Source organism: Oncorhynchus nerka, linkage group LG11, assembly GCF_034236695.1.
Source record: "Oncorhynchus nerka isolate Pitt River linkage group LG11, Oner_Uvic_2.0, whole genome shotgun sequence".
Lineage (NCBI taxonomy): Eukaryota > Metazoa > Chordata > Actinopteri > Salmoniformes > Salmonidae > Oncorhynchus > Oncorhynchus nerka.
The window spans coordinates 32,447,945-32,468,424 of record NC_088406.1 but is presented as its reverse complement, the minus strand read 5'-3'; the positions used below and the strand labels follow the sequence as shown (position 1 = coordinate 32,468,424).

The window sequence follows — 20,480 nt, the reverse complement described above, 5'->3', positions numbered from 1 at the left end:
GCTTCAACAAAGCACTGAGTAAAGGGTCTGAATACTTATGTAAATGTGATATTTCAGATGATTTTTAAAATAAATTTCCAAAAATGTCTAATAACCTGTTTTTCCCTTGGTAATCCATTTTAGAATAAGGATGTAACGTAACAAAAATGTGGAAAAGGTCAAGGGGTCTGGATACTTTCCGAATGCACTGTATATGCAACTGTCAGAGTGAACATGCATGCACTTGCCATAACCAAAAAGGTAGGGGAGTTACAGTATAGTTTACTGTAAACACTAATTTACTCGGTCTCGATTAAGCTTGCAAATTTAGTTCATTAAATATCCTATTACTGACAGCCTGTGACGACAGTCTGTGACAGTTGGCGACAGAGGGGTTAAGTCTTTAATTCTCCCACAGTTCAACAGGGAAGATAAGTTAGCAACCTAGTGTGTTGGGGCAAGAGTGTGTGTGTGTGTGTGAGTGAGATAATTAGCAGAGATTAGTGGAAGTTGTGTGTGTCAAGTAGAGGTCGACCGATTATGATTTTTCAACGCCGATACCGATTATTGGAGGCCCAAAAAAGCCGATACCGATTATTGGAGGCCCAAAAAAGCCGATACCGATTAAAATCGGCCGATTTTTATTTATTTATTTGTAATAATGACAATTACAACAATACGGAATTAACACTTATTTTAACATAATACATCAATAAAATCAATTTAACCTCAAGTAAATAATGAAACATGTTCAATTTGGTTTAAATAATGCAAAAACAAAGTGTTGGAGAAGAAAGTAAAAGTACAATATGTGCTATGTAAGAAAGCTAACGTTTCAGTTCCTTGCTCAGAACATATGAAAGCTGGTGGTTCCTTTTAACATGAGTCTTCAATATTCCCAGGTAATAAGTTTTAGGTTGTAGTTATTATAGGAATTATAGGACTATTTCCCTCTATACCATTTGTATTTCATTAACCTTTGACTATTGGATGTTCTTATAGGAACGTTAGTATTGCCAGTGTAACAGTATAGCTTCAGTCGCTCTCCTCGCTCCTCCCTGGGCTCGAACCAGCAACACAACAGCCTTCCTCGAAGCAGCATTACCCATGCAGAGCAAGGGAAACAACCACCCCAAGGCTCAGAGGGAGTGAAGTTTGAAGCGCTATTAGCTCGCACTAACTAGCCAGCCATTTCACTTCGGTTACACCAGCCTCATCTCAGGAGTTGAAAGTCATGAACAGCGCAATGCTTGAAGCACAATGAAGAGTTGGCAAAACGCACGAAAGTGCTGTTTGAATGACTGTTTACGCGCCTGCTTCTGCCTACCACCGCTCAGTCAGATTATATGCAACACAGGACACGCTAGATAATATCTAGTAATATCATCAACCATGTGTAGTTAACTAGTGATTATGATTGTTTTTTATAAAATAAGTTTAATGCTAGCTAGCAACTTACCTTGGCATACTGCATTCGCGTAACAGGCAGTCTCCTTGTGGAGTGCAACGAGAGAGAGGCAGGTCGTTATTGCGTTGGACTAGTTAACTAAGAGCTGACAAGGTGAAAATCTGTCGTTCTGCCCCTGAACAAGGCAGTTAACCCACCGTTCCTAGGCAGTCATTGAAAATAAGAATGTGTTCTTAACTGACTTGCTTAGTTAAATAAAAAAAAGGTATAAAAATATATATATATTTTTTTTAAATAAATGTAAAAAAATATATATATTTTTTTTAAATAAAATCGGCGCGCAAAAATACCGATTTCTGATTGTTATGAAAACTTGACATCAGCCCTAATTAATTGGCTATTCCGATTAATCGGTCGACGTCTAGTGTCAAGTGTGTGAATGCATACAATCTGCGGTTGTTAGTGTGTATAGTGTGGGAGAAAGTGTGTGAGGTGTATCTGTGAAGAAGTCAGTGTTGGGCACCATCCAGATATTAATATCCTCATTACATTCCTTCCTTTACATCAGAATTAAAGGTATTACCAGTTCAGTACACAAGGGTGCGCCAAAAACATAAAACCCCATTGGGCGTCTACTACCAGAATGCTAACAAAATAAGCACAAGTAATAGAGAATTTCCATGGAGGTTTCTAGTTAAATGTGGCAACAAGTGCAAACGAAAAATCAAATTGCATACAAGCAATCCAGCTCTTAAAGTTATACATATATACAGTACCAGTCAAAAGTTTGGACACACCATGTTATTGAACGTTTTTGTCTTTACTTTTGACTATTTTCTACATTGTAGAATAATAGTGAAGACATCAAAACTATGAAATAACACATATGGAATCATGTAGCAACTAAAAAAGTTTTATTTTATATTCTAGATTATTCAAAGTAGGCACCGTTTGCCTTGATGACAGCATTGCACACTCTTGGCATTCTCTCAACCAGCTTCATGAGGTTGCATGAACCAGCTTCACCTGGAATACATTTCAATTAACAGGTGTGCCTTGTTAAAAGTTCATTTGTGGAATTTCTTTCCTTCTTAATGCGTTTGCGCCAAGCAGTGGTGTTGTGACAAGGTACGGGTGGTATACAGAAGATTGCCCTATTTGGTAAAAGACCAAGTACATATTATGGCAAGGACAGCTCAAATAAGCAAAGAGAAACAACAGTCCATCACTACTTTAAGACATGAAGTTCAGTCAATTCAAAAAATGTCAAGAACTTTGAAAGTTTCTTCAAGTGCAGTGGCAACAACCATCAAGCGCTGATGAAACTGGCTCTCATGAGGACCGCCACAGGAAAGGAAAACCCAGAGGTACCTCTGCTGCAGACAAAAGGTTCATTAGTTACCAGCCTCAGAAATTGCAGCCCCAAAAAAATGCTTCAGAGTTCAAGTAACAGACACATCTCAACATCAACTGTTCAGAGGAGACTGTGTGAATCAGGCATTCATGATCCAACTGCTGCAAAGAAACCACTACTAAAGATCTCCAATAAGAAGAAGAGACTTCCTTGGGCCAAGAAACATGAGCAATGGACATTAGACTGGTGGAAATCTGTCCTTTGGTCAAATTTGAGATTCTTGGTTCTAACCGCCGTGTCTTTGCTAGACGCTGAGTAGGTGAACGGATGATCTCTGCATGGGTGGTTCCCACCGTGAAGCATGGAGGAGGAGTTGTGATGGTGTGGGGATACTTTGCTGGTGACACCATCTGGGATTTCTTTAGAATTCAAGGCACACTTAACCAGCATGGCAACCACAGCATTTTAGAGCAATACACCATCCCATCTGGTTTGCGCTTAGTGGGACTATCATTGGTTTTTCAATAGGACAATGACCAAAAAACACACATCCAGGCTGTGTAAGGGCTATTTGACCAAAAAGGAGAGAGTGATGGGGTGCTGCATTAGTTGACCTGGCCTCCACAATCACCCGTCCTCAAGCCATTTGAGAGGGTTTGGGATGGGTTGGCCCGCAGAGTGAAGGAAAAGCAGCCAACAAGTGCTCAGCATATGTGGGAACTCCTTCAAGACGGTTGGAAAAGCATTCCAGGTGAAGCTGGTTGAGAGAATGCCAAGACTGTGCAAAGCTGTCATCAAGCCAAAGGGTGGCTACTTTGAAGAATCTAAAATATATTTAGATTTGTTTAACATTTCTTTGGTTGCAACATGATTCCATACCTGTTATTTAATAGTTTATGTTTTCAGTATTATTCTACAATGTAGAAATGAGTAAAAATAAATAAAAACCATTGAATGAGTAGGCCTGTCAAAACCTTTGACTGGTACTGTATATAGTGAATTAGAGCAGCAATGACTGCAGGTATTTACTTCAAAAGTAGCTACAAATATTAAAATGTATTCAAAAACGTCAACAAAAAATGACTGGTATTGTCGGAATTGAAAAACCATTCCATGGTTATTTCCAAATGTATTTAACCTGTATTTAACTGGGCAAGTCCGTTAAGAACAAATTCTTATTTACAATGACGGACTACCCCAGTATAGGGTATATATACAGTCGTGGCCAAAAGTTTTGAGAATGACACAAATATTCATTTTCACAAAGTTTGCTGCTTCAGTGTCTTTAGATATTTTGTCAGATGTTACTATGGAATACTGAAGTATAATTACAAGCATTTCATAAGTGTCAAAGGCTTTTATTGACAATTACATGAATTTGATGCAAAGAGTAAATATTTGCAGTGTTGACCCTTCTTTTCCAAGACCTCTGCAATCCGCCCTGGCATGCTGTCAATTAACTTCTGGGCCACATCCTGACTGATGGCAGCCCATTCTTGCATAATCAATGCTTGGAGTTTGTCAATTTGTTGGTTTTTGTTTGTCCACCCGCCTCTTGAGGATTGACCACAAATTCTCAATGGAATTAAGGTCTGGGGAGTTTCCGGACCATGCACCAAAAATACTGATGTTTTGTTCCCCAAGCCAAAGCCACTTAGTTATCAAAGGTGCTCCATCATGCTGGAAAAGGCATAGTTTGTCACCAAACTGTTCCTGGACGGTTGGGAGAAGATGCTCTCAGAGGATGTGTTGGTACCATTCTTTATTCATGGTTGTGTTCTTAGGCAAAATTGTGAGTGAGCCCACTCCCTTGGCTGAGAAGCAACCCCACACATGAATGGTCTCAGGATGCTTTACTGTTGGCATGACACAGGACTGATGGTAGCGCTCACCTCGTCTTCTCCGGACAGGCTTTTTTCCCCAGATGCCCCAAACAATCAAAAAGGGGATTCATCAGAGAACATGGCTTTACCCGAGTCGTCAGCAGTACAATCCCTGTACCCAATCACAATCCCTGGACTTTCTTGGGCGCCCTGAAGCCTTCTTCACTACAATTGAACTGCTCTCCTTGAAGTTCTTGAGGATCCGATAAATGGTTGATTTAGGTGCAATCTTACTGGCAGCAATATCCTTGCCTGTGAAGCCCTTTTTGTGCAAAGCAATGATGACGGCACGTTTCAGCATGACAGAGTGATCTCCAGCCTTGTCCTCATCAACACTCACACCTGTGTTAACGAGAGAAAATCACTGACATGTCAGCTGGTCCTTTTGTGGCAGGGCTGAAATGCAGTGGAAATGTTTTTGGGGGATTCAGTTCATCTGCATGGCAAAGAGGGACTTTGCAATTAATTGCAATTCATCTGATCACTCTTCATAACATTCTGGAGGACATGAAAATTGCCATCATACAAACTGAGGCAGCAGACTGAAAATGTATGTTTGTGTCATTCTCAAAACTTTTGGCCACGACTGTACACAGTATACCGCCCAAGCCTACATTTGCATATGCTTGTGTGTAAAGGCTGAGTAGAGATGTTTACTGCTCATAACCCCAACTACATCTCGAAGCCAACCCATCCCCAGCCAGTCTGCTCAATCCTGTGGCACTCATGGAGATTAGATGAGGGATGGCTGATGTATCTTAGTACAGGTCACTAAGCTGTCTCTCCACACTCTAATCTTATTATCAGCCCAAGCTGGCTTTAAGGGGGAGGCAGGAAGTTTGCGACAGGCTGATCCCAACCGTACAGAGAAAACGTCTTAATCTGGCCACTGCGCTGCACTTTGATTCCCAACACAGTTGCATTAGGCACCGGGACATGGCTGGCTGCTGGTGGCCTGGGTGAGTGGGTGGATACCCGTTTAATAAGCTAAATAAACTACATGGCCACAAGTATGTGGAAAATCTCATTCCCAAATCATGGGCATTAATATAGAGTTGGTCCCCCCTTTGCTGCTATAAGAGCCTCCACTCCTCTGGGAAGGCTTTCCACTAGATGTTGGATCATTGCTGCGGGGACTTGATTCCATTCAGCCACCAGAGCATTAGTGAGGTCGTGCACTGATGTTGGGCGATTAGGCCTGGCGTTCCAATTTGTCCCAAAGGTGTTCGATGGGGTTGAGGTCAGGGTTCACTGCAGGCTAGTCAAGTTCTTCCACACCAATCTTGACAAATCATTTCTGTATGGACCTTGCTTTGTGCACAGGGGCATTGTCCTGCTGAAACAGGAAAGGACATTCCCCAAACTGTTGCTGCAAACTTGGAAGCACAGAATCGTCTAGAACAGCAGTAAGATTTCCCTTCACTGGAACTAAGGGGCCTAGACCGAACCATGAAAAACAGCCCTTATTCCTCCTCCACCAAACTTTACAGATGGCACATGCATTAGGACAGGTAGCGACCTCCTGGCATCCGCCAAAACTAGATTCGTCAGTCGGACTGCCAGATGGTGAAGCGTTATTAATCACTCCAGAGAACACGTTTCCACTGCTCCAGAGTCCAATGGCGGCGAGCTTTAAACCACTCCAGCTGACGCTGAAACCCATTTAATGAAGCACTTTTGAACTCGGTAGTTTCTGTTTCAACCGAGGACAGATGATTTTTTACGACCTATGCGCTTCAGCACTAGGCGGTCTGTTCTGTAAGCTTGTGTGGCCTACCATTTCACAGTTGAGACGTTTTTGCTTCTAGACGTTTCTACTTCACAATAACAGCACTTGCAGTTGACTTGGGCAGCTCTAGCAGTCCAGAAATTTGACAAACTGACTTTGGAAAGGTAGCATCCTATGACGGTGCCGCGTTGAAAGTCAGAGCTCTTCAGTAAGGCCATTCTACTGTCAATGTTTGTCTATTGAGATTGCATGGTTGTGCGCTCAATTTTATACACTTGTCAGCTGAAATATCCACATATACTCATTAGATGGGGTGTCCACATTTGTATTTATAGTGTATTACCATAATTTAATCCCCGCTACTCAAGGTTTACCTTTGAGAAAGCAGGCCCGATTCAAATAACACATTGGCTTGGAACCGTCAAGTTCAAATGCATTCAAGTTCATACATAGTTAACTATTATAGTCTGGACAGACAATTTGATTGGGAGACAATCCAAATAAATAGTATTAGTGGAATATGTAAACAGATCATGTGACTACCTTCAAAGACATAGTGTGAACTATACACACAGACACACACAAGCACACTTATACAGTGTGTACCTCGTGCCATTGCTAATTTGATTAAACTAGCCCGTCTATCCCTGCCTTGAAGCAAATTCAAGGAAATGGCTGTTTTAATAAGTTCTGAAAACCTAATGGAATAGTTGTTCTCCACGTCTCTAACACAAACCATGTTGTTTTCCTGTCTCTAATGTAGGGAGATGTGGCGTAACAATATTTTTTCCAAACTGATGGGTGATTAACGATGTATTTACATTTTTTAATGTTGTTTAATCTCTAAATAAAATTTTGTTGCACAATTAAAGCTCAATACATTGCATATCAAACAGGCAAAAAATAATCTAATGAATTCAGGGCTTGTGAAATTATACCTAGGGTAAATATAAGCCTTCCACAACCATACGTTCCACTATTTTATAATTTTATCAAAATAGTTTAACCTGCTTTTTTGCAATAACCACTCATCTGACTTTCAAAAAAAAGAAGTTTTTGTTACAAATTTACCAGAACTACGCACAATGCACATCACCTAATAATGATCAAGGTCTTGTAGCAGGCATAGAACACCAACACTGGTCTCAAACAATCTCTAAAGCACAAGCCCACGTGCTAGTGAATTGCCAGCTAATCTTTATTTTCCAAGTCTAGCCAACTTGGATGCATTTGCTAGCTAACAAGGCAGAACAGTTGAACTGTTATGAACACACCTCCTGTCCATCTCCAACTGTTTAAACACCATACTAGGCTGTCCAGTTTGTTTAGTTTTTTCAAGTGGCATACCTGGATAAGAATATGCTTATTTCTCAGAATGAGAACAATTTGCCATTGCTTATATAAATGTGTATTTTTATGCTCATTGCACATTTATAAAAACAGACTAAACAGTTAGCACATAACAGTCTGTGGCTAAAATGCTGCTAGTGGTACATGGTACCGCACACAACAGGGCATTGATACTAACGTTTTAGTAGGGTCTGCTCTCCATCAATTTTCGGGGTTGAGACATAAAAAGGGTATCGTTAGACAGGTTAACCCTTTACAATGGTACCCGTAAACAGGTTGAAAATGGCAGATTTGGGCAGTAATAAGCTCCTAAATTGGAATGTAGTGGCTGTACAGTAACATTAGTTATACATAATGTCAGAGCTCTGGCTCTGCACTTCACAGAGCTGTGTGGATTTTGACTGGACAGCCGTTCTGAACTTGAGCATCGCACGCGACACAAAGTTGCCCCCATCCCTCCCGGTAATTGGGCAACTTTAGCAAATGTTGCTGTAAATTATAATGACTCGATGTATTTTGACAAAATGTACATTGTTTAAAGCACACTTTTACAAGTGTCACAAATAACACCTAAGCTCCCTACACTGTAAAACTACATCTATTATTAAATAACTGTTTCCACTGAGTTTTTTTGTTGTTTACTCAACATTTAGTCCAAGTGTTACATCTGAACTAAAAATAATTGTTGGCCCATACCAGTAGCGGTGCGTGGGGTAAAATCACTAATGAAGACAAGCCAAGCCAGTAAACAAGCCATATTACAACCTTTGTTGTGAGAGCAAACAACGCATATAACCCATTCGTTCATACGCCACTGTGATATATAATAAGGCTGTGACAACAAAAAGACAGCAGTCACACAGTGGCGGAATAAATTAAACTACATACACTTTTCTCATCACAAAACCGGAGAGCAACATATGTCCTGTGAAGTCCACAAAGCAAATATTGCATACAATGTTAATGTTCTCACAGTTTACTAAACAGCTATCAATCTAGAGTCACAGAGTTACCACAAGTCAGCACAAAGAAACAGGAGCACTGCTATTCAAGCACCATTTCAAACTAAACATAATCAAATCAACGAGGCTACTGTATATATGCTTAGTTTACTACACTGAAAACAAACTTAACGATACCAAAAACAATTTAGTCCAATCAATGGCGTTAAATATCATGTGGCTGTCCATGGTTATGATTTGTGTGTGCGTGTGTTTGTGCACAAGTTTTAAAAAACATTTTTTACCCACCCTACTACATTTTTTTATTTATTCTTGCGAAACATATTTGGATTCTTCAAATTCATTTGATATATCGCCCAGGACTACTCTAAAGCTTCCTTTCATGTCCATGATGACCAAAGTGCTTATCTTAATTAACTCAATTTAACAGAACATCAATTAGGTCTACCTGTAATAACACTTTTTCAGGTTCCCAACACACACAAAAGTGGCAGCATGTTAAAACATTTAATCTTGTGTTTTTTTTATAACACTTTCTTTTTTAACAGTGCACCAGTAAACAATAGCCTAAAGGAGAATATAGTTTTTGTAACAGTTATAAATCTTTAAACGCCAAACCATTGAACCGTGAAGTGAGAGAGCAAGCCCCTATTCTCTGCAACCACTACACGCAGTAGCCTATGTTTCTGTTATGATTCATCTCACCTCTCCACTGCCCTGCTACTTTTGCATGTCATGCTGGTCTTGGACAGATATTTGCCCACACAGGGCTGCAGAACATGATATTTTTTATTTTACCTTTCACCTATTTAACCTGTTGCTTCTACTCGGGACGCTTGCGTCCCAACTAGAGCTCTGGAAATGCAAATGCGCTACGCTAAATGCTAATAGTATTAGTTAAAACTCAAAAGTTCATTAAAATACACATGCAGGGTATCGAATTAAAGCTACACTCGTTGTGAATCCAGGCAACAAGTCAGATTTTTAAAATGGTTTTCGGCGAAAGCATGAGAAGCTATTATCTGATAGCATGCAACACCCCAAAAGACCCACAGGGGACGTAAACAAAATAATTAGCATTTCGGCGTTACACAAACCGCACAATAAAATAGAAAACATTCATTACCTTTCACCATCTTCTTTGTTGGCACTCCTAGATGTCCCATAAACACTATTTGGGTCTTTATTTCGATTAAATCGGTCCATATAAAGCCTAGATATCGTTATATGTAGACTGTGTGATAAACGAAAAAAACATAGTTTCAAAACGTAACGTCATTTTTTAAAATTCAAAAAGTCGACGATAAACTTTCACAAAACACTTCGAAATACGTTTGTAATGCAACTTTAGGTATTAGTAAACGCTAATAAGCGATAAAATTCATCAGGAGGCGATGTAAAGATCATTAGCTGTCCGTCTGGAAAAATGTCCGGCTAGAAACTCAACAAAAATATCCGGTCCTAGACCGGAGGAGATACGGTGTCCTGTATGTGTTTGACCAAGAAAAAACTCGAAGGGAAATGACAAGACTCTAGACACCGTGTGGAAGCTGTAGGTACTGAAACCTCAGTCAATTAATTGTGGTTCACGTTTATCAATGGGTTCAAGTAGCGCATGGATATATTTTCCCATTTTCAGTGATCAGTTTTTCCTGTGCTTTTCGATGTAAATGCCGTTCTGGTAAAGCCACAGCAGTGATTTAACCAGTTTTTTAAACGTCTGAGTGTTTTCTATCCACACAGACTAAGCAAATGCATATACTATATTCCTGGCATGAGTAGCAGGGCGCTGAAATGTTGCGCGATTTTTAACAGAATGTTCAAAAAAGTAGAGGGTCGACTTAAGAGGTTAACCAGGTAGGCTAGTTGAGAACAAGTTCTCATTTACAACTCTGACCTGGCCAAGATACAGCAAAGCAGTACGACACATACAACAACAGAGTTACACATGGAATAAACAAACCGTCAATAATACAGTAGAAAAAGTCTATATACAGTGTGTGCAAATGAGGTAGGATAAGGGAGGTAAGGCAATAAATAGGCCATGGTGGCGAAGTAATTACAATATAGCAATTAAACACTGGAATGGTAGATGTGCAGAAGATGAATGTGCAAGTAGAGATACTGGGGTGCAAAGGAGCAAGATAAATAAATAAATACAGTATGGGGATGAGGTAGTTGGATGGGCTATTTACAGATGGGCTATGTACAGGTGCTAGATTCAAGATGGCGCCGGAGGAGATGGCCACCGTATTACGGTCGCCTAACCAATTGTGCCATTATGTGTTTTTTTCCCACGATATTTGTAAATTATTTTGTACAAAATGTTTCTGCATCCGTATCTTACGGCAGAAAAGAGCTTCTGGATATCAGGACAGCGATCACTCACCTCAGATTAGACAAATATTTCTTCAACAACAACAGCAGCAAGCAGGACTCACACGATATTCTCCAAACAACCCACAGGGCAGACATCCCAATTATTCGCAAAAGGAAGCGACACAGAGGACGAAGAGCCGGATGCCTCGTCCGGACCCGCAGAAAACAACTAGGAAAGCTGCCGTTACCGTCAATATTACTCTCCAACGTGCAATCATCGGACAATAAACTAGACGATTTAAGAACACGAACATCCAACCAACGGGACATAAAAAACTGCAATATCCTATGCTTCATGGAATCGTGGCTGAATGACGACATGGATATTCAGGTAGCGGGATAGTACAGCACACTCGAAGACGAGGGGGGGGGGGGGGGGTGGTCTGTGCATATTTGTAAACAACAGCTGGTGCACGAAATCTAAGGAAATCTCTAGATTTTTTTGCGCCTGAAGTTGAGTATATTGTGATAAACTGCAGGCCACACTACTTGCCTAGAGAGTTCTCAGCTATACTTTTCCTGGCTGTTTATTTACTACCACAGACAGATGCTGGCACCAAGACCGCACTCAGTCAGTTGTATAAGGAAATAAGCAAACAGGAAACCACTCATCCAGAGGCTGTGCTCCTAGTGGCCGGAGACTTTAATGCAGGGAAACTTAAATCAGTTCTACCAAATCTCTATGAACATGTTAAATGTGCAACCAGAGAAAAAAAAATCTAGATCCCCTGTACTCCACACACAGAGACGCGTACAAAGCTATCCCTCGCCCTCCATTTGGTAAATCAGACCACAACTCTATCCTCCTGATTCCTGCTTACCAGCAAAAATGAAAGCAGGAAGCACAAGTGACTCGATCTATAAAAAAAATTGGTCAGATGAAGCAGATGCTAAACTACAGGACTGCTTTGCTATCACAGACTGGAACATGTTCCGGGATTCTTCCGATGACATTGAGGAATACACCACATCAGTCACTGGCTTTATCAATAAGTGCATTGAGGACGTCGTCCCCACCAGAAGCCATGGATTACAGGCAACATTCGCACTGAGCTAAAAGGGTAGAGCTGCCGCTTTCAAGGTGCGGGACTCTAACCCGGAAGCTTACAAGAAATCCCGCTATGCCCTGCGACGAACCATCAAACAGGCAAAGCGTCAATACAGGGCTAAGGTAGAATCATACTACACCGGCTCCGACGCTCGTCATATGTGGCAGGGCTTGCAAACTATTACAGACTACAAAGGGAAGCACAGCCGCGAGCTGCCCAGTGACATGAGCCTACCAGACGAGCTAAATCACTTCTATGCTCGCTTCGAGGCAAGCATGAGAGCATCAGCTGTTCCGGACGACTGTGTGATCACGCTCTCCGTAGCCAACGTGAGTAAGACCTTTAAACAGGTCAACATACACAAGGCTGCGGGGCCAGACGAATTACCAGGAAGTGTGCTCCGGGCATGTGCTGACCAACTGGCAGGTGTCTTCACTGACATACCAACATGTTTCAAGCAGACCACCATAGTCCCTGTGCCCAAGAACAAAGGCAACCTGCCTAAATGCACTATTGTAAAGTGGCTGTTCCACTGGATGTCTTAAGGTGAACGCACCAATTTGTAAGTCGCTCTGGATAAGAGCGTCTGCTAAATGACTTAAATGTAAATGTAAATGTAAATGTAAATGACTACAGACCCGTAGCACTCACGTCCGTAGCCATGAAGTGCTCTGAAAGGCTGGTAATGGCTCACATCAACACCATTATCCCAGAAACCCTAGACCCACTCCAATTTGCATACCACCCAAACAGATCAACACATGAGGCAATCTCTATTGCACTCCACACTGCCCCTTCCCACCTGGACAAAAGAAACACCTATGTGAGAATGCTATTCATTGACTACAGCTCAGCGTTCAACACCATAGTACCCTCAAAGCTCATCACCAAGCTAAGGATCCTGTGACTAAACACCTCCCTCTGCAACTGGATCCTGGACTTCTTGACAGGCCGCCCCCAGGTGGTGAGGGTAGGTAGCAACACATCTGCCACGTTGATCCTCAACACTGGAGCTCCCCAGGGGTGCGTGCTCAGTCCCCTCCTGTACTCCCTGTTCACCCACGACTGCATGGCCAGGCACAACTCCAACACCATCATTAAGTTTGCTGACGACACAGAGGTAGGCCTGATCACCGACAAGACAGCCTATAGGGAGGAGGTCAGAGACCTGGCCGGGTGGTGCCAGAATAACAACCTATCCCTCAATGTAACCAAGACTAAGGAGATGATTGTGGACTACAGGAAAAGGAGCACCGAGCACGTCCCCATTCTCATCGACGGGGCTGTAGTGGAGCAGGTTGAGAGCTTCAAATTCCTTGGTGTCCACATCAGCAACAAACTAGATTGGTCCAAACACACCAAGGCAGTCGTGAAGAGGGCACGACAAAGCCTATTCCCCCTCAGGAAACTAAAAAGATTTGGCATGGGTCCTGAGATCTTCAAAAGGTTCTACAGCTGCAACATCGAGAGCATCCTGACCGGTTGCATCACTGCCTGGTACGGCAATTGCTCGGCCTCTGACCGCAAGGCACTACAGAGGGTAGTGCGTACGGCCCAGTACATCACTGGGGCATAGCTTCCTGCCATCCAGGACCTCTACACCAGGCGGTGTCAGAGGAAGGCCCTAAAAATTGTCAAAGACCCCAGCCACAGACTGTTCTCTCCACTACCGCATGGCAAGCGGTACTGGAGTGCCAAGTCTAGGACAAAAAGGCTTCTCAACAGTTTTTACTCCCAAGCCATAAGACTCCTGAAAAGGTAACCAATGGTTACCCGGACTATTTGCATTGTGTGTTACCCGGACTATTTGCATTTGTTTTCTAATTCTTTGTGGGTCTGTGTAATCTGAAGGGGTCTGTAATATGTGTCTCGAACATGGTCATACATTTGGCAGGAGGTAAGGATGTGCAGCTCAGTCTCCACCTCATTTTGTGGGAAGAGTGCACATTTTTTTATTTTATTTAACATTTATTTATCTAGGCAAGTCAGTTAAGAACAAATTCTTAGTTACAATGACAGCCTACCAAAAGGCAAAAGGCCTCCTGCGGGGACGGGGGCTGGGATTGAAAATAATATAAAAATATAGGACAAAACACACATCATGCAAGAGACACCACAACAGAGAGACAAGACCTAAGACAACAAAATAGCATGGCAGCAACACATGACAATTTTTTTATTTCACCTTTATTTAACCAGGTAGGCAAGTTGAGAACAAGTTCTCATTTACAATTGCGACCTGGCCAAGATAAAGCAAAGCAGTTCGACACATACAACGACACAGAGTTACACATGGAGTAAAACAAACATACAGTCAATAATACAGTATAAACAAGTCTATATACGATGTGAGCAAATGAGGTGAGATAAGGGAGGTAAAGGCAAAAAAGGCCATGGTGGCAAAGTAAATACAAAATAGTGAGTAAAACACTGGAATGGTAGATTTGCAGTGGAAGAATGTGCAAAGTAGAAAAAGAAAAATAATGGGGTGCAAAGGAGCTAAATAAATATATAAATACAGTAGGGAAAGAGGGTAGTTGTTTGGGCTAAATTATAGGTGGGCTATGTGCAGGTGCAGTAATCTGTGAGCTGCTCTGACAGTTGGTGCTTAAAGCAAGTGAGGAAGATAAGTGTTTCTAGTTTCAGAGATTTTTGTAGTTTGTTCCAGTTATTGGCAGCAGAGAACTGGAAGGAGAGGCGGCCAAAGAAAGAAAGAAATACGGCATGGTAGCATCAGAACATGACAACATGGCACCAGAACAAAACATGGTACAAACATTATTGGGCACAGACAACAGCACAAAGGGCAAGAAGGTAGAGACAACAATATATCACACGAAGCAGCCACAACTGCCAGTAAGAGTGTCCATGATTGAGTCTTTGAAGAGATGGAGATAAAACTGCCCTGTTTGGCTGTTTTTTGCAGCTTGTTCCAGTCGCTAGCTGCAGCAACCTGAAAAGAGGAGCAACCCAGTCATGTGGGTGCTTTGGGGACCTTTAACGGCAGAACGGGTGTAGTATGTTGAGGATGATATGTCGTATGTTGAGGATGATGGCTGCAGTAGCTATCTCAGATAATGGGGAGTGAAGCATAAGAGGGTTTTATAAATTAGCATCAACCAGTGGGTCTTGCGACGGGTATACAGAGATGACCAGTTTACAGAGGAGTATAGAGTGCAGTGATGTGTCCTATAAGTAGCATTGGTGGCAAATCTGATGGCCGAATGATAAAGAACATCTAGCCGCTCCAGAGCAACCTTACCTGCTGATCTATAAATCACGTCTCCGTAATCTAGCATGGTCATCTGAATCAGGGTTAGTATGGCAGCTGGGGTGAAAGAGGAGCGGTTACAATAGAGGGAACCCAAGTCTAGATTTAAACTTAGCCTGCAGCTTTGAAATGCTTCCTTTGGCTTTGATGCCTCATGATTGAGTACTGCTCTGTAGACCGTGATTTTGCTGTGATCTGATAGGTGTCAGTGGGCTGACTGAACGCTCTGAGTATTTTTTTAAACCTTTATTTAACTAGGCAAGTCAGTTAAGGACAAATTCTTATTTTCAATGACGGCAGTTAACCCACTGTTCTTAGGCTTTGTTCAGGGGCAGAATAACAGATTTTTGACCTTGTCAGCTCAGGGATTCGATCTTGCAACCCTTCTAGTCCAACGCTCTAACCACTAGGCTACCTGCCGCCCAACCACTCTGGGTTGAGGTCAGTGATAAAGTAGTCTACAGTACTAATGCCAAGAGATAAGCTATAGGTGTACCTACTGTAGGAGTCCCCTTATCCAGTTCCGGCATTTAGGTCACAGCAGATAAGTACATGTCCCTGGAAATTATTGATCTCCCCCTCTAAGATGGAGAAGCTGTCTTCACTAAAGTATTGGGATTCTAGTAGGGGGGAAAGGTAGCACACAGGAGGGGAATTTGTAGCCAAATGTAAAACACACACTCTTTCTCTCACCCTCTCTCCCTGTAGTAGGCTCCCAGATTTCCCCCGGGAACCCCCCTTAGAAGGTCCTTAGCCTCACAAAACCAGGTCTGGAAGATCTAAAACCAGGCGCCACCTTCTAAGACCAGGTCACACACCTAATCTACCCCATCCACCTGGCCCCGAGGCCAGCAGAGAGGATAACACATGCACCTCCCTCACTCAACGAATACTAATCTCTCATCTCCCCATAGCCAAAACCCCTCGGTTCAAGCTCAGCCATCTTCTGCCCTTTCCCCTGACAAACCCATCTAGCTTTACAAACCTGTCATTCACCATTAAAGAGCTAACCAAACTCTACCAGCTCTATACCACAGACCCATCCTCTGCTATTACACCCACAGATCCCATCGCTCTACAATTACACACAAACAACTAATCTTCCACCAACTCACTACAAAACTCTACTCTTTGACCCGGTAACCCGTCTCTTACCTGTACAACAAAGCCAACAGAATAAAGGTAGGTTTTCACACCTTTGTAACCTGCCTTGGAAATCAATGGCAAGACATTTTAAAAATGTAAATGAAAGATGCTTTTCCAGACGTTTCCGTTTTTGTTGGTGCATGAGAGAGAGGATGTACAACTGTTATTCCCCTCTATCTTAATGACATATTCAGGAAGCTGAGACAAGAACACCCCAGCCTCCCACTAGATTCAATATGATTTTAATGAATTGCAAAAAAACTAAACAATATAAATCTCAACTGAATGTGGTTTTGTTCTGATCTATGGCGTGTGGCATGCTACACATCTTACCTCTACATACGGTCACATGTCCAGAACATCCAACATCTCAATATGATACTATTAACCCCTGGACATCAATATATGAAAAGTGAAATTGAGTCAAACCAAATTACATTAAAATCAACACCTAAAGGTGAATAAATGAACTGAAACACTATTGAGGCCAAAGCAAGGAGCACGTTGTCTCAGTCAGTAATTGATAGAGTGGGATGATAGTGGCATGGCCTCACTGGCCTGTGTTTCAACTCATCTCCCTGGCAACCTGAGCCTTCCGTTCCCCCCTCCCCTTCCCTACCTGCCCTCCCTTGCCTGATGTCTGCCATCCCCTTCCATTCTCCTGCCTTCCCACCCCACTTCCCTCCCATCACTGCCCTCCTCCTCCCTTGCCTGACACCTGCCCTCTCCCACCTGCCCTGCCTGATGCCTGCCCTTCCCCACCTTCCCTAACTCCCCTGCCTGCCCTTCCCCACCTTCCCTAACTCCCCTGCCTGCCCTTCCCCACCTTCCCTAACTCCCCTGCCTGCCCTTCCCCACCTTCCCTAACTCCCCTGCCTGCCCTTCCCCACCTTCCCTAACTCCCCTGCCTGCCTGCCCTCCTCCACCTTCCTGCACTAACTGCCCTGCCTTTCCTTACCTGCCCTCTCCCACATTCCCACCCTCCCCTCCCCCCCTGCCTGATGCCTGCCTGCCCTCCACTGCATCATTAGTCACAGGAGGACAGGATATAGATGGAGATGTGGTGGTGGTGAAGGGCTCCTGTCAGGCTGTGGCAGCACCAACACCTTGACGGCAGTCAATCAGTGTGCCTCAGCTCGCTTCACTGCACTCAATTGTCAGACTCAGCTTCACCATCAGAACCGCTCTGTTTCCTTCCCCACAGAGTTACACTGTACCATAGTAGACTCGACAGACAACATAAATCGCAGTACTATATGTTCGACTGAGTATTATTCATGCCACAAAGACAGGCCTATTTATAGGCCTATTTTCAACCCATTAAAAACAACCATTGTAGGCTACTTTTGTCTTTCTGCTAATTCAGACAGACACATCAACAGATTGGCAGTGTATAAAAGAAGGCTACTGTATGCTATTCTGAAGGGAGCTCAGAATGGAAAGAAACACGGAGGAGTCTACCATAAATATTCAAATACAAATATTAAAACAACTCAGTGTAACATGTTCGGATATTCACTGTCAGTAGTAGTAGGAGTTAATGAGGTGAAATATTGACTGCTTGGTGCTACACATCCTGGCTGCGTTGTGGGGGTGTATATATATATATATATATATAAAATTGTCCCATCTAACTGGGCATTAGCCTTGCTAATGATCTCTGCTGAGAGAGGAGCTAATTCTGAGGCACTGGCTCCCTCCGTTCCAGCCGCCTCCACTGTTACAATGGAATAAATGCGCTTTTGCTTCACATATAGACACTGCTGAACACAAGTAAAGCTTCTGGGGGGGGGGGGGGGGGGGTACTACGATTACTTAGTGATTAATTGCTCATGTACCCAACATAAATGCACATATTTCAGGACAGTACAGTATATCTCCTGTTATGGTTTGACATCGAGGGTGTAGGGTGTCTACCCACTCTACCTAGAGTGGGTGAAAACGCGCTTTGATTCTGAAATTTCCCTTCCTTATGTTGTAAAATGCATTTTACAAAGACAAATATGATTCTTCATGTTCTGAATCGGTCAGTGGGGTATTTCTTTAACATATCATTAACATTATATGCAAAAAGTCAGATTTCATAACCTAACCTGCTTCTCGCAGCGACTTTGGGGACTTTACATGTTGTGGTGGTCGTCTTCAAAGTTCTTTCCACAGGTCACAAAAAGCTAAATTAGCATGATACAAGCTGAATTAAATGTAAAAGGGTTACAAAATAAAAAGCTTGTCGTACGCTCAAAGCTCCGTTGACATTCCACAGAGATCAACTTGTTTTTCTGATAAATATTTGAAAAATAACAGGAATTTAGCATTAACATTTAAAGCATATAATGTCTCAAAATCAATATCTATCTAACCTCTATATTTAGTTTTATGTCCTCTGGATTCGAGAAGAAAGATGATGAGTTCAAACGTGAGCTGACAATGGTATTTTCCTGATTTTTTTCAACAAAAAAAAATCCTGGCCTCCATTGAGATTTAGTCACCCTAATCTTGGCTATCCTACAATCAGGTGTGTTAACTGTGGAATAGTTCAAATACATGGAACAGCTGTGGGTCCCCGAGGAGAGGTTTGAAAATCCCTGGCCTAGAGCCCTCAAATTCAAATCTGGACATCTAAGCCAGTTCCACTGCTTCTTCTCTCCATTCTTCCCCTCTAACGCCATGTTTGCCATTTTAATACCAGTCCCCAGCCAGTCAGTCAGCATCACTCGCGCTTTAATCTCATCAGCCAAGACCGCCACCCAGGCCGGCCAGTGAAGCTATACCTTGTCCTTGTTAAAACGCCAAGGCAAATCAGCGGATTACAACTTCCTTTGACTTCAGCAGCGTGGTCTGGACAGTTTAGTGACAACCACAATGCTCATCTCACTGTTGCTGGGAGTCAATCACATATCTAGTATGGGGTTTCCTCAACATAACATGGGTTACAATAGGCCAGGGTTTCCCAACTGGCGGCCTGCAGGTGGTTTTATTCAGCCCTCCAAATCATTTACATTTTACTTTGGGGGATTAAAAAGACTAAAAACACCAGCATATCAGCTTTGAATTTTGTCAATCTTTTTCAAAGTATTCCCATGTATAATAGAGAGATATGTGATAGTATACAAATATAGGAAAGGTTAGGCATGATTGTTTTAGTCAAATATTATATATATTTGAGCTTCTTGTGATCCATTTGCGCTCTACAAATGATTTGTAATTATGTTCCGGTCCCCTGACCATCCGCTCAAGAAAAATAAATTGTCCTGCGGCTGAATCTAGTCGATGATCCCTGCAATAGGCGATCTGTGAGTAAACCTGATTCAAATATACATCTCTACCATCAGAATCACAGTGCTTTTTGATAGTTGCAACTGTCCTGACAGGTTAAAAAAATTTATGTAGCCAGTTAGATATGTAGGCTATAAGCAAACCACACCTTTCTCCCCTCAACTATTGAGGAAACCAACACATGGTTCAATGGTGCTTTGAAACAAGACAAATAATTGCAACCTAAAAAACATGTAGGATATATTTTATTACTCCATGTACTAGATAACTTCATTTCTGGGGCTAAATCTCACAGGGTAATTTGACTTTTTGAAGAAGATTAAAAAAATACAAAACTAGATTACACTATAACACTATTACATATATAACACTATTGTAACAAACCATGCAAATGCTTTTGGGACAGACAGTTGTTCCCACATTTCTAATCAATCTAATAGATCTGTTGATATCTAATCATGTAGATTTGGAGCCAAGATATGCTTTTCATCAGGCTAGAACCCTAGACTAGAGCGCGAGGTCTTCACACCTGATTGGGGTATTCATAGGTGCAATCATGTTTATAAAACAGGTGGTAGCCTACCTTTACATCCCTCTCAGTTCCAAATCTTATCAACAATTTGTGACATGTTTTTGACATCGCCTGAGGAATTTTCCAATGTCACATCTTCCGAAAGCTACACAGAATGACTAA

The 20,480-nt window shown here is 42.2% G+C and overlaps 1 protein-coding gene across 2 annotated transcripts in view; it reads right to left on the bottom strand.

Annotated features, from left to right (window-relative positions):
• The window catches only part of LOC115136710 (endothelial cell-selective adhesion molecule-like), an 83,779-nt gene that overhangs the window by 62,656 nt on the left and 643 nt on the right, over positions 1–20,480 (bottom strand). The window lies entirely within an intron of this gene.